General features: G+C 42.8%; 1 pseudogene; it reads left to right on the forward strand.

Annotated features, from left to right (window-relative positions):
- The first annotated feature begins 1,146 nt into the window (after positions 1-1,146).
- On the forward strand, positions 1,147-1,263 carry LOC126427089 (5S ribosomal RNA; annotated as a pseudogene).
- The last annotated feature ends 13,731 nt before the right edge of the window (positions 1,264-14,994 follow it).

The following is a 14,994-nucleotide window of genomic DNA, read 5'->3' on the forward strand; positions in this document are numbered from 1 at the left end:
CTATTCTTGTACTTTGAATGTAATAACCAGAACATTGATGATAGGTAGAAATTATTCTTCCTTCGATCCTCCATTTCTCTTCTGAACTTCAAAGCCCGTATTCATTCTTTATTAGAAGAGCTTACAATCATATACTAATTTTCATACTTCTTCATGCGCTGGCTGGACAAATTATTACTCACTCTCTAGTCGCTCCAGTGCCACCATCTCATGCAAACTCTAACGTTAGTTATGGAGGTGAAGTAGTGTGTGTGTGTGTGTGTGTGTGTGTGTGTGTGTGTGTGTGTGTGTGTGTGTGAGTGTGTGTGTCATTTGTTTCTATGGACTCAATACAGTAAGAGAAACGAACGTGGAGACCACACAGAATTAGGATGGGAGCTATCATCATTTTAGGTACCTATGACCATATCGTGAATGCAGCTGCTGATACTTTCGTTGCGTCAACCCAGATTGTCTAACTTGTCTACATAGGAACAGTATAACACACGAAGCTATATGTCACTGTGTAGGGACAATGGTCGTCAAAAGTTCCTAACGAACAGAAACCGCAGACAAGTGACACGAATTGATAATATCGATAGACTTCGCCGTCGGGTACCTCGTTACAAGCTGTTGCTCGAGGCAACTTGTTTTCAGTGAAAGAAACAACACAGAAACTTTTCGATAACTGACAGGAGAGTTTTCAGTGTGTTCACGTGGTTGGGATTTTTTTCTCTTTTCAAATTATCCTCGGCGTTCAGTGCACCGTCGGACCTACGCCGCTATTAACCCACTGCAGGCTGTTCTGTGACACTCTGAGTTGTTTGTCGTACAATCAGCCTAACTCACTCATTCAAGTTACCATAAACATCTTCTCGGTGATCAAGTGAAGCTCTTTCTTCTGTACCTTTATGAAGAATAAGGAAGAATAGGCAGTGGATATTCCCATCTTCCAAGATGACAACGGGCGTGCTCATGGGAATTCATGCACATATTCTTCATTTGTCTGGTGTGCGTCAACTCTTCATTCATCACCCTCGGAAATATACCTCAAGAAGTTACAATGCTACAATATTTAACAACCACGAACTATTACATGGATTCATTACGATCTGCTTTATCTACTTTATACTGTCAAATTTTTCACAGGTATAGTTATAGTCCCGAGGCAACGGCCTTACCGCAGTGGATACACCAGTTCCCATCCGATCACCGAAGTTAAGCGCTGTCGGGGGTGGTCAGCACTTCGATGGGCGACCGTCTGGGCGCCATGCACTGTTGCCATTTTTCGGGCTGCACTCAGCCTCGTGATACCAATTGAGCAGCTACTTGACCGACTAGTAGCGGCTCCGGTCCAAGAAAACCATCATAACGACCGGGAGAACGGTGTGCTGACCACACGCCTCTCCTATCCGCATCCTCATCTGAGGATGACACGGTGGTCGGATGGTCCAGATGGCCCACTTGTGACCTCAGACAGAGTGCTATTTATAGTCCCCAAATCATTCTACGAGGGACGTTCTGTATGTAATGCAAAACAGTTCTTTTCTTCTTCGAAAGTCGGTTGGTTTAATTCATGTTCCAATACACCATACTGTTTCCCATTCTTTTGGCTGCAAAACCTTATTTTTCAATATAATCTGTGTTCAATGGTACGGCCGTACGCTACCTTACTGGTAGGGCCTGGAGCCAACGTCTTGCAATACGAGAAACCGCCACATCTTCCACATACGGTTTCCCTTGGAGTGCATCTTCGTTCAGTCAAAAAGGTTTTGTTTATGGTCTGATGTCAGGTGGCGAGAGGCCCAGTAGGCACCACCTCTGAGTATCCCAAATGGTGAGTGAGTCAGCACTACCCACAGAGACGTCCAGTTGAGCAGCGAGGTTTATTTAATTTTATTTACACGTCTAGTTCCGTAGGACCAAATTGGGGAGCAAATCTCCAAGGTCATGCAACATTTCCGTACATGAAATTATAAGATAAATGTAATAACAAATTAAATAAAATGTTTATGAACCCAAAAAATTCATGCAATCGATTTAGGTAAAAGAAATCAGCAATATAAGATAAGAATCAGCTTCATTTTCCAAGGAATTTCTCAACAGAATAGAAAGAGTGGCCCTGAAGAAACTCTTCAGTTTCCATATAAAATCACGTGGATTACTGTTAAGAGCTTTGATTTCTTCTGGCAGCTTATTGAATGACGCAGCAGTATACTGTACATCTTCCTATTCAAGAGTTAAGGAAGAGCGATCCAAATGCAGATGGGATTTCTGCCGAGCATTAACTGAGTGAAAGTTGCAGATATTGTTAAAAAGAAACGACAGAAAAGAATATATATTTAGAGGCCAATGTCAAAATACCCAGACTAGTGAACATGCGTCGACAATAGGTTCGCGAATTTACGCCACTTATTGCCCGAATTGCCCGTTTCTAAGCCAAAAATATCCTTTTAGAATGGGAAGAGTTACCCCAAAATATAATACCATACGACATAAGCGAATGAAAATAAGCAAAGTAGACTTATTTTATTGTCTAACTATTACTTACTTCAGATATCGTTCGAATTGTAAAAAAGACAGCATTAAGTCTTTGAACAAAGTCCTGAAGTGGGGTTTCCACGACAGTTTACTATCTCTTTGAACACCCAGAAACTTAAACTGCTTAGTTTCACTAAACATATGCCCATTCTGTGAAATTAAAACGTTTGGTTTTGTTGAATTGTGTGCTAGAAACTGTAGAAACTGATTCTTCTTGTGATGTAGCGTGACTTTCTAGAAGCCTTGAACATGTGTCATGAATATCGCTATTTGAAAGACAGTTAATGTTTAACAGAACATCCATTAATATCAAGCTAGTGTCATCAGCAAACAGAGATATTTAAAATACCTCTAATACTAGAACGCATATCATTTATATAAATAAAGAATAGGAGAGGCCCCAGCGCTGATCCGTGGGGAACCACCCACTTGTCTGTATCCTATTCAGACCCCACATCAGACGTATAGAACTCGAAACCTTTTGTTTAATCCATCCAGTACCTCACAGTGAAAAGAGCATATAGCATTTTCAGTTGTTAAACCACTTCTAAAGCCGAACTGTGTGAGTGATCCTACCACCATTACCTACTACACTGTCTGCTATAACCTCTGCCAGACTCCCCTTCCCATACCTATTCAGATGCAGGCCATACCTAGTGAAACCCGGTCTACTGATGTTAACACGCCTAACAGCAACATTAAGATGAGGCCCACCATGACGCTGAAACAGTTGCACGAAATGCACATTAATGACACCAGTTTGAGTAGCTGTGTTTACCAGGTCACCAGCCGCATCATACACTCCTGGAAATTGAAATAAGAACACCGTGAATTCATTGTCCCAGGAAGGGGAAACTTTATTGACACATTCCTGGGGTCAGATACATCACATGATCACACTGACAGAACCACAGGCACATAGACACAGGCAACAGAGCATGCACAATTTCGGCACTAGTACAGTGTATATCCACCTTTCGCAGCACTGCAGGCTGCTATTCTCCCATGGAGACGATCGTAGAGATGCTGGATGTAGTCCTGTGGAACGGCTTGCCATGCCATTTCCACCTGGCGCCTCAGTTGGACCAGCGTTCGTGCTGGACGTGCAGACCGCGTGAGACGACGCTTCATCCAGTCCCAAACATGCTCAATGGGGGACAGATCCGGAGATCTTGCTGGCCAGGGTAGTTGACTTACACCTTCTAGAGCACGTTGGGTGGCACGGAATACATGCGGACGTGCATTGTCCTGTTGGAACAGCAAGTTCCCTTGCCGGTCTAGGAATGGTAGAACGATGGGTTCGATGACGGTTTGGATGTACCGTGCACTATTCAGTGTTCCCTCGACGATCACCAGTGGTGTACGGCCAGTGTAGGAGATCGCTCCCCACACCATGATGCCGGGTGTTGGCCATTTTTGCCTCGGTCGTATGCAGTCCTGATTGTGGCGCTCACCTGCACGGCGCCAAACACACATACGACCATCATTGGCACCAAGGCAGAAGCGACTCTCATCGCTGAAGACGACACGTCTCCATTCGTCCCACCATTCACTCCTGTCGCGACTCCGCTGGAGGCGGGCTGCACGATGTTGCGGCGTGAGCGGAAGACGGCCTAACGGTGTGCGGGACCGTAGCCCAGCTTCATGGAGACGGTTGCGAATGGTCCTCGCCGATACCCCAGGAGCAACAGTGTCCCTAATTTGCTGGGAAGTGGCGGTGTGGTCCCCTACGGCACTGCGTAGGATCCAACGGTCTTGGCGTGCATCCGTGCGTCGCTGCGGTCCGGTCCCAGGTCGACGGGCACGTGCACCTTCCGCCGACCACTGGCGACAACATCGATGTACTGTGGAGACCTCACGCCCCACGTGTTGAGCAATTCGGCGGTACGTCCACCCGGCCTCCCTCATGCCCACTATACGCCCTCGCTCAAAGTCCGTCAACTGCACATACGGTTCACGTCCACGCTGTCGCGGCATGCTACCAGTGTTAAAGACTGCGATGGAGCTCCGTATGCCACGGCAAACTGGCTGACACTGACGGCGGCGGTGCACAAATGCTGCGCAGCTAGCGCCATTCGACGGCCAACACCGCGGTTCCTGGTGTGTCCGCTGTACCGTGCGTGTGATCATTGCTTGTACAGCCCTCTCGCAGTGTCCTGAGCAAGTATGGTGGGTCTGACACACCGGTGTCAATGTGTTCTTTTTTCCATTTCCAGGAGTGTATTCCCCGTCCCTATCAAGACTATTCCCTGCTCCACCCACTATCACTACCTGGCCCTGTTTCGTAAAATTCCTACACAACTCCATCAGAACCTTTTTCTTTCTTTGCAGCAGACTTAGTCCTCCTAACTGTTGAGGACTGCTGCATGTTTCCTACACCTACAACAGACTCTGCTCCGCTCAACTCTGACAGTTGGTCAGATCTATTGCATATACACATAATAAAACTATCTAATACCTCCTCCTCCTAGCTACCTTTTTGCCGACTGCCACTTCCTACTCCCCAGCAGCCTTCACCCTCCTCTGCTATCTAGTTCCACCTTTGCGTATTGTTAACTGTACCTGAAGGGCACATATCTTAGGCTCCTGCTCCTCTATCAACTCATATCTACCACAGATTCTACATTCCCAGGAGAGGATTTTGCCAGAATGCCCACTGGCTTCCCCACTGCATTCCCCCAGAGGAAATACTTTGAACAAATCCAACACCGTAACCCACTACTCACAAACCTACCAAAAAGCTATAACTTCTCACTTACGGTAAGATTTATTATTAGTGTAATAAAATGTTATCCGTCAATCAACTCAACTGAGAGGGTCCGCACGTTCCAACAACGTGGGCGGCAGGCACTGGGGTGATCGAACGTGTTTGTACGAGCTTATTGCGATTACGACAGTCGCCTTGCCATGTATCAGCAGTTCACCTAAAGGAATCAGACACTGTAGCATCGCTGGTTTACATGTGTACAAGGCTTTACCTTCCCGGACTGCGACGATCACAAAAAGAAGGATAGACGGCAGGATAAGATCCACTAGAGGTATTCGTTGCCAGCGATCAATTTCCTCCGCCGTGTGATGTTTGAGGAACTGGATCGTCATGAATTTCTCCACGCCCCGGCTGTAGACAGCACAAGCCAACACATGGGCAGTTCGCTCCACCGGAGCTCTGCGCCAATCCATGCGCCGGCTCTTAGCAGCCCATCAGTCAGAGGCCGTTCGGTAGCCACCGCAGCGAGACCTGCGACTTTCCAGCGATTTCCTGAGACGTACTCGTCGGTCAACTACGCCGAACGCGCAACCTTCGTCAATTAGGGATTATCAGTGTCACAGACTTCACATCCCACTACGTTAATTCCCTATGTGTTACAGTCGATACCTGTTAATGTTAGAGAAGTCGTATTATTTTTTGTCGAGAAGAGTTTTGGTTTGTTATTAAATATCTCTACTGAGGTGGTGATGAAACCTTGTTTTTGTTTACCTTTGTGTTATTGTTTATCATCACACATCTCCCTGTGGGAGAGTTTGGATTTCCGCCAAATGAAACTCAGTGACAGCTCTCTGCTTGGAAGGCCCTTTCGTTACAGACTCCATTTTGAAGGTTACGTATAGCGCTGCCATCTATTGGAACATCTTGAAATTATAGGTTGTGAAGTGAGAATATTCCAATGTATCCCCAACAAATTACTCATTATATCAATCGAAACTGGCCAAGAAAAAGAAATTTGTTGCGTTACTTGCTGATCGCCCCTCGTGTTCTTTTAGTTTGTACCTCATGGAGAATACTTTATTCATCACGCGTGTAAACCAGAGACTGGCAACGATGTTGTCGAAATCAGCGTGACCTTCTGACATTCTTCGATACATCAACAAGCTTTGCAACTATACAGCTTGAGTATTACGCTCTGGTAGGTGAAGTATAAGACTGAACGAAGTTCTTGCTGTATGATGAAATAAAGCAGCTAATGGCTACCGATGTTTGATCTATGTTTAAAAACGTATATTACGAGTAAGAAACTGACCACCACAGTTGAGCAATAACTAAAGTGTTCTAGAATTATAGAACCTGAACAAAAAAAGGAGAAGACGAATCCCGACGTCGCATTGACCAAGTGCTACTGGCGAGGAAGAAGATTACGTTATAAATTCTTCGTCTAGATACATGTTATGGGACTTGTGAACTTCTTCGGGAGTGCTTGGCACAGTACATCACCTTACACTGCTTCTGGAACAGCGGTCAATACGTTAGTCAGAAGGAAAATTGCTGTATGCTGCAGCGATATACCACAACGGATCACATCAATCCTCAGAAAGTTACGATATGTTCCTGTAGGATAATACAGTCAATATCTTCAGAAAAATGTAAAACGTAAAATTCTGACGAATGTTATGCGCCATTGATGGAAAGCGCTAAAAGGCCTATCTTGTACGAGTGGTCATCATCTTTGTCTCTGTATTTGAGTGAGCAAGTTGAGAATTAGGTTTGGGAGCACCAGTTTAAAACTGAGACTTCCTGGTAGATTAAAAATGCGGGCCGGACCGATGATCGAAACCGGAACATTTGCTTTTCGAGGGTAAATTTTATACCGACCGCGCCATCTAGACTCGACTTACGGCCTGCCTCCACAGATTCACTTCAGCCAGTATCTATTTTCTGCCTTTCTAACTTCATAGTATTTCTCGTGTATACTGTGTGCGACTAGTACTCCTGTAAGAATGGTTGTTGTGCAACATGGCTTGGGGGAGTGTTTTCGGAATGATTTTTCACTCTGCTGTTGAGTGTGCTCCATTTCGAACTTCCTCCCTAATTAAAACTGTGTTCACGACAGAGACTCCGAACCTTTGACATTCGCAGGCGAAAGGTAAGAGGTTAACTAAATCTTTGAAGTGTGTGTCGTTATCTCAGCCTGCATTGCTCGGTTGGGAAAGTAATTACCTAAGAAAAGTAAAGGTTTTGCTTTCCGGTTCCGGTAAGGCACACTGTTTTAATGTGCCAGGAAAGTCCTTATCGGCGCACACATTTCTCAAGTCAAACCTACATTTGATTCTCACTTCATTTCGTAACGACAGAGTGTGACTGATATTGCAGTAATGTTGCATAAAATGCAAATTTTGCATAAAATGGTGTAAGGTACGCATAGATATTTTGCAGGAAATTCACAATTATGCGCATTACAATAACAGCGATATTCGTAACGAAAAAAATGGCTGAAAAACCTTGTTTTCTCTGATGCCTATAGTGTACTACAATGTAATTAATTTTAGCTCTGTTACGTCTAATTATATACTACAGCAGGCTCATTCACTACACACAATAGACCATACTCCGTATATCAAGGTTACCTACCGAATTAAGATCGCATTTGCACGCAGAGATATCGTTAGATGCTTCCGTTTGCTTACTATCGTCAATTTCCAAATACATTTCTCGTTAATCATAGGGGATCTGAGAGTAGTCTAAACAGTTTTTGATGTTTCTGAGCAACAGTCATACAAAAACTTTTAAATGAAAATAACACCATTTGACTCTATTGTTTATTTAATTCCGACCCAGGTTTCGGCCTTTTATGCCATTTTAAAGTGACTGAGGTTATGTTACTAACATATGTGTTAATGACATAAGCTCAGTCACTTGAAACATATGTTAATGAAGTATATGTTAATTACGAAACCCCGTCACCCGAAAATGGCGTAAAAGGCCGATACCTGGGTCGTAATTAAATAAACAACAATACAAACCTTGATGTGTTCATTTAAGTGAGAGATATCTGGTGTCCTGTCTCGTTGCGTAATAATACTGTTTATAGTGTTTTTATTACGCATTCATGTCAGTCTTCTCAACCACAACTGGTGTTTCATTCACCTCTGAAAGCATTTAATCAGCTTTTATATCATTACTGACCTCAGGCTCCTTACCTTCCTGCTCCCTACAGCACTCCCTTTAACCTACCGCTCCCCTATTTAAATTACATCACCTGGTAACTCTCAACGGAAATTCTACTCCCCTCTGGGCGCATGACGTGTAACTTGAGGTGACAAAAGTCGATTTCGTAAATTGTAACTGACTTTTTACAATATCTAGGTTACTACGGTTTTTTTATGTTCTTCACAAGTTGCTATTCACATTATTTAGTTCACGTAGACTAACATTTATATATTTTCTTGGTAGACGAAGCCACACTGCATTACTTTATAAGTTGTTCCTTTACAAAATCTCGGGCGATGAGTTTTTTTGAACACTTATGGTTCAAATGGCTCTGAGCACTATGAGACTTAACTTCTGAGGTCATCAGTTCCCTAGAACTTAGAACTACTTAAACGGAACTAACCTAAGGATATCAGACACATCCATGCCCGAGACAGGATTCGATCCTGCGACCGTAGCAGTCGCGCGGCTCCAGGCGCCTAGAACCGCTCGGCCACCCCAGCTGGCGAACACTTATGTATTTGAGATTTTTTTTTTATGGCGCCATTTGCTACGTTTTTCACAGTTTGACCAATTGTGCTGCACGTTGTTGCAGATACCACCAGATGACTTGCGAGCCGAAACCAGTTGTGGATGAAAATAAAAGAAAACTAAGCTATCATTTTCATCAAAAATAATTTTAGTTTTTCAATCATAATCATCCGGTCATCATGCTCATTACCATAATATCAGCTTATTAATGAAGCTCTCGTTGGCATTTTATAATTAGAAACATAAAAAAGTGTAATAGAAATCCCTTGCCACAACGATGTCTTTTCCACAGTTTGCGAAGTTTCGCTCTGCTAACGAGATTATTCTCGTAACCAGATGCCTTTATAATGCTCATGTCGACAAGAAGAATATCAATAAAGATCAAAGCAAGTAGGCATAATAAATAGATGTTTCTGTAGTTGCTAATTTGCTTTTAAAAACATCATTATTAAATTTTAGAAAGCACAATTTGTACAAGTCTTCTTAGAGTAACAAACTACTGTAAAGTGGTTAGATTCAGTGGGTTCCTTAGTATCGAAAAGCAAACTGTCCATCAGTGACACTTTAATTCAATAAGTGTTCTAGAAGGATACATGTTTTCCCCCCAGAAAGTGGCAGGAAGGTATACCACGGACATCGGTGAATGCAGACTGGTATTCCGTATGTTAAATTTGGTGCAGTGCACAAGGGAATTACGTAATTTGTAACTGCGAATCAAGCTATGCAAAGTAATGAACTCGAAAATTATTTTCAAAACATTCAACTTGCACACAGTGCTTTTTGTCTTAGAATAAACTTTAATTATTTAGCAGTGCCATGAAATGTAAAACAAAATGGTATTTCTCAATATTAGATGAACCGAACAAATGCGGTCGAGTTATATGTTCCAAAGCTCTGTCCAGCTATGAAACAGAAATTTGAAATATTGGTTTTTGTGGTAGACACACAATGACATTCCAAAGCCGCTAAATCATCATTCGACATTAAAGTTTATTGTTTTAATATGAGAATCAGGATGAATTTATTTGATGGCGCCATTCATCTCAGTTGACGAAGGAGGGTAACAGTAGTATAGTAGCGACAATAACAAGCAGTTTTATAATAGTTGTAGGCTCAATTATCCTTATCTTTTAAGGCAGTAATTGAGTTTCTTGTTGCAGCTCGTAATTAAGAGAGATACACGTGAAGCTCTTGAAAATGCTTCAGATGTTTAAAATAGATACCTTAGCTTAATCTTTGAAGTGAAATGAAATGTTCTTTTATGTCACCATTTGTAATACTCAAAATCCATCACATGTAAACATGTCTTTATTTGTTAATGATAATGTACTATAAAGGCACTGCATATGGCTTATCGAAATTGTGCATGCGTTTCGCGACTGACTACATTAATTTAATTCATTGTGTATGAGAAACCTTTACAGCAGAATTGTTCCACCGTAGATTATTGGCAATGCTTCTCCACTACCGGTGAACCCAGTGTGATAACATAAGAATTCATTTGTCCTTGAATTGACAGCTAACTGCATTGCTAATGAATTTCAAAGAACAGCTTATCATGGAGAAGGCAATCCACACTTCTGTACCGACATTCAACAAAATACGACTTAACAGATTAACGAATTAACTTTGTTAACTGATTCCGGACATCCAAGCAGATTGATCTAAACAGGCCGATCGCAACGAGAGCAATATCGTGGCAAGCAAGATTATTGTCGGGATAAATCCGCAGTATCGTTTTTTCTGTATCTCTTGCATAAGTAACTGAGCAAATAATTTACATGGCTCAAGAACTCCTTACGGCTATAAGAGATTATCTCTGAATCTTGATGTAAAAACTCTGTGGCTAGAATGTGGCACATTACGTGTCCAATGGACTTCCTACTTCGGACTTGTGGCTGGATTTGGATTTCTATCACATAGAACATAAAACGTCGTTACTAACGGGAGAGGTCGACATATGAAAAGATATTTTTCGGAATTATTCCAAGAGAGTGTGTTAGTATCATCACTGTTTACGATGCATATGTAGGTGTGTAGAAGGAAAACTTCACAAAGGCTGTTTGTGGATAACGTGTTGTATCTAGAAAAAATCAGGCGACAGAGCCCTGTAGCAAAATGCCGGAAGCGCTACAGACAGTCTTTTGCTGGGATGAGCAGTTGAGTTAATAAATGTAACACAAGCAGTTGGATCGATCAGTAACTGTTCAATTGTACTGATGGCAATAAATCAAGGGAAACAATAACAACCGTAAATTATCTGGAAGTAAGCGTCAGGAGCAGCCTAACACGGACAGGCTGCAGAAAATCAGTTGTAGGAAATGCGCAAACATAGCTGTTTCATTGGCAAAATCCGAAGGCAATATAATTCGTTCCTGAAATCATTGGCTTACAATATGTCCGTTAGACAAATTCTTCGTTGTTACTTCTCAGTTGTGACAACTTGTCAGGTACATTAGCAAGAACGGCAAAAGATGATCGAAACAGGGGCTGTATGTTCCTTCACGGTCACGTTTACTAAGTGTGACAGCCTTACGGAGATGCTCATTGAGCTCCACTGGAAGAGGCATTGCTCATCATGGGGAGGGTTAGAGCTGAGATTCAACGAGCGTACGTTTAATAAACCGGACACGTAACGTATTTCTCCTTCCAAATGAGGCTTACGAAATGAAGAATACGGGAAAAACACAGCAAAAAGTTATTTTAAATATACGGCCCACCGCTCTGTGCCTTCCAACAAGCCGGTAGCCGAATTAAATCGTAAAGGAGTTACCGGAACGCAACGGAAACTTTCATTAACTTATCGCAAGGAACCAAAGTAGAAATGCGTCAAGAAAATAATTTCGACCTCTGTGTTTGGCATACTAAAGTAAGAGAAGAACTTCCTAGACGACCCGTTGAGAAATGGGACAAACAGATCTTTCAACAGATTACTTTCCTGGATTCCAAGAATCAAAATCAAAACCGATAAATGGGGTTGCAGGAAGAATCAGTTCTGAATGACTGTGGATAAGAGTAGACTACACTGGGGCGACAGAAGCCGTGCGATACCTACTAAAATTGGGTAGGACATCGTTCTGCTCGTCGTAGTGCAGAACCTTGACGTAGTATGGACTCAACAAGTTGTTGAAAGTGCCCTGCATAAATATTGAGGCATGCTGCCTCTATGGCCATCCATAATCACGAAAGTGTTGCTGGCGTAAGATATTGAGCAAGAACTGAGTCCTCCATTATGTCCCATAAACATTTGATGAAATTCATGTTGGGCGATGTGAGGGGCCAAATCATTCGCTCGAATTGTCCAAAATGTTTTCCAAACCAGTAGTGAACAACTGTGGCCTGGTGACGTGCACGCACGTGCATCCAGAGGACCCAGTCCATTCCATGTAATCGTAGCTCATACCATTATCGAGTCACCACCAGCTTTCACAGGGCCTTGTTGACAACTTGGGTCCATTGCTTCTTGGGGTCTGCACCACACTCGAACCCTGCCCTCATATCTTACCAACTGAAATCTGGATTCGTCTGACCAGCCACGGTTTTCCGGTCGTCTAGAGTCCAACCGATGTGGTCACAAGTCCAGCATAGGCACTGCAGGAGATGTCGTGCTGTTAGCAAAGGCATTCGCTTCCTCCGCTCTACCCTAACGGATACGTTGGTCGTACGTACCACATAGATTTCTGCGGATATTTCACTCATGTTGCTTGTCTGTTAGCACTGACAACTCTACGCAAACGTTGCGGTGCCTTATAGTTAAGTGAACGTCCTCGGCTACGGTGTTGTCGGCAGTGAGAGGTAACGCCTGAAATTTTGTACTCTCGGCACGCTGTTGACACTGTGGGTCTCGGAATATTTAATTCACTAAGGATTTACGAAATGGAATGTTCCGTGGGTCTAGCTCCAATTACAATTCCGCGTTGAAAGCCCGTGACTCCCCTTCGTGCGGTCATGATCACATCGGTCACATTTTTGCATGGATCACCTGAGTACAAATGACAGTTCAGCCCTTGCATTGCCCTTCTAAACTTAGTGCACCCGATACTACTGTCACCGGCACCTGTATGTGTTCATATCGATATCCCGCGACTTTTATCATCCCCCGCCCCCTCCTCTCTCTCTCTCTCGATATATATATATATATATATATATATATATATATATATATATATATATATATATATATATATATCGTGATGAAAGCTGGAGGATAATTAGTGGTTTGAAAGACGTAGCTTGTTATCCACAACCCGCAGCCAGGTAATTGCTACTGGAGTTGTTTTTCGTGCAAAATGTGGTGCAGTGTTTGTTCCGATTTTCCACGCTGGCATTGGTCATCATCGGTTATTTTCAATTTATGTAGTGTTGCTTTGGTCACAGTATGGTCGGTACTGAAGCGATTTAGTGATGTCCACATTTTTGTAGATTGCTTCGTTCTTGGCTGTTGGATGGTCGTCTCTATTTTACCTGTCTCATGGACTTAAGAGAATGTCCACTGAATTAACTCACAGATTTCACCATTCTTTCGATCGATTCTATCTGGTGCGATTTGGACGTTGTGTAAACAGATAGTTTGTCTATATTTTAATCGTGCGTTCAGTAACTTGTTTATTGCTTCTTGAACTGCCGCGTCTTGATGTTTTGTATTTTGTTTTCATCCCTTCATGTGATATTGCTTGTTGTCGTCGGAGATTTGGTGGGGCAATGTTGACGCATACGGACAGCCGTAGTATTGTTGTGGATTTAGGAGTCCCTGGCAAGATACTCGTTGCGTTATTTATTTTGTTGATATGGCTATTTCTACAACTGTAGTCGGCGACAGGACAAACAAGAGGGTGAGATGTTGTTCTAAGATGTTTACATTAGATCCCCAGCTACCACCAGTAAGGCTGTGAAACTAAATCGTCAATACGTGTGTCCGATGTGTGTGCTTGTTCAGCGACAACAGCCCGCTTTGGAAATCTGTTCACTGGGTTGCTTAGATTCAACCTCGAACGCATTCGATGCGGCAGTGCGCTCTATATCTCTAAGTAGTTACACTTTAATCTCTTAGAGAAACTTATTTACAAAAGGATTAGCTGGTGTATTTTAGAACATACTCTACTAGAACAAGCGGGATTTAGGTCTCACCGAAGCTGCAACGATGCGGTACTGGCTCTGAGAGCTTTCATAGAGGCCGGTTCCCAGCAGAAATTAAAAACAACCCTTATCGACCTAGCTACAACATACGACACCATCTGGAGGGAAGAGATGATTATTTTCTAAAAGTAATTAAGTGCGAAAAACAATGTCTGTTATTAATAACGTGACAGGTGTGAAAGGGTGGGTGATAACAGAAGTTCAGTAAGGAAACTAAATAATGGCATGCAACAGGGTACATTTCTAGTGTCTCTCCAGTCTTTATATTTCTGACCTTCCAAACACCTCTTCAAGGAAATTCTGCCATTCAAATGACATCGCTCTGGCTTGTCAGTCAAAAGTGCGTGGTCAGCCACAGGGAACAATAACAGAACACTTACTGGCTCTTAACTCATATTTTTTTTAAAAAAATGGATACTGAACAAAATTAACAGTAAGAGCGAAGCTTTTTGACAACGAACAAACTACAACTGACCTCAATACGCAGTTTGATGACAATATTTTCGGCCACAAGAAGTACGCAAAGTGTCTTAGCATCACACTCGACCCCACTCTAAACTACAAAAAAAAAGAAAAATAAACCTGCGAAACACATCAGCCAAGATAAAAACGCGTAGGGGCTGTGTGGCACAGGCTGGGGCTTTCGATGGAAGTATTGCGGGTATCGGCCCTTGTACTGGTTTTTTGGCCGCAGAGTGTTGTGCTTGAGTGTGGTGTAATAGTTTTAGTAGCCCCACCGTGGCGTAGCTGGACAATACTAACGACATGATAAGTGATACAGTCAGACCAACTCCTGTCTACTGGCTTCCCCTGCTTAGCAATATCTACCCCAACACAGATTAGTAGTACAAAGAGCCTACTTATAGATCACCACACTGCATTTG

This window comes from Schistocerca serialis, chromosome 1 (assembly GCF_023864345.2).
Source record: "Schistocerca serialis cubense isolate TAMUIC-IGC-003099 chromosome 1, iqSchSeri2.2, whole genome shotgun sequence".
Taxonomy (NCBI): Eukaryota; Metazoa; Arthropoda; class Insecta; order Orthoptera; family Acrididae; genus Schistocerca; species Schistocerca serialis.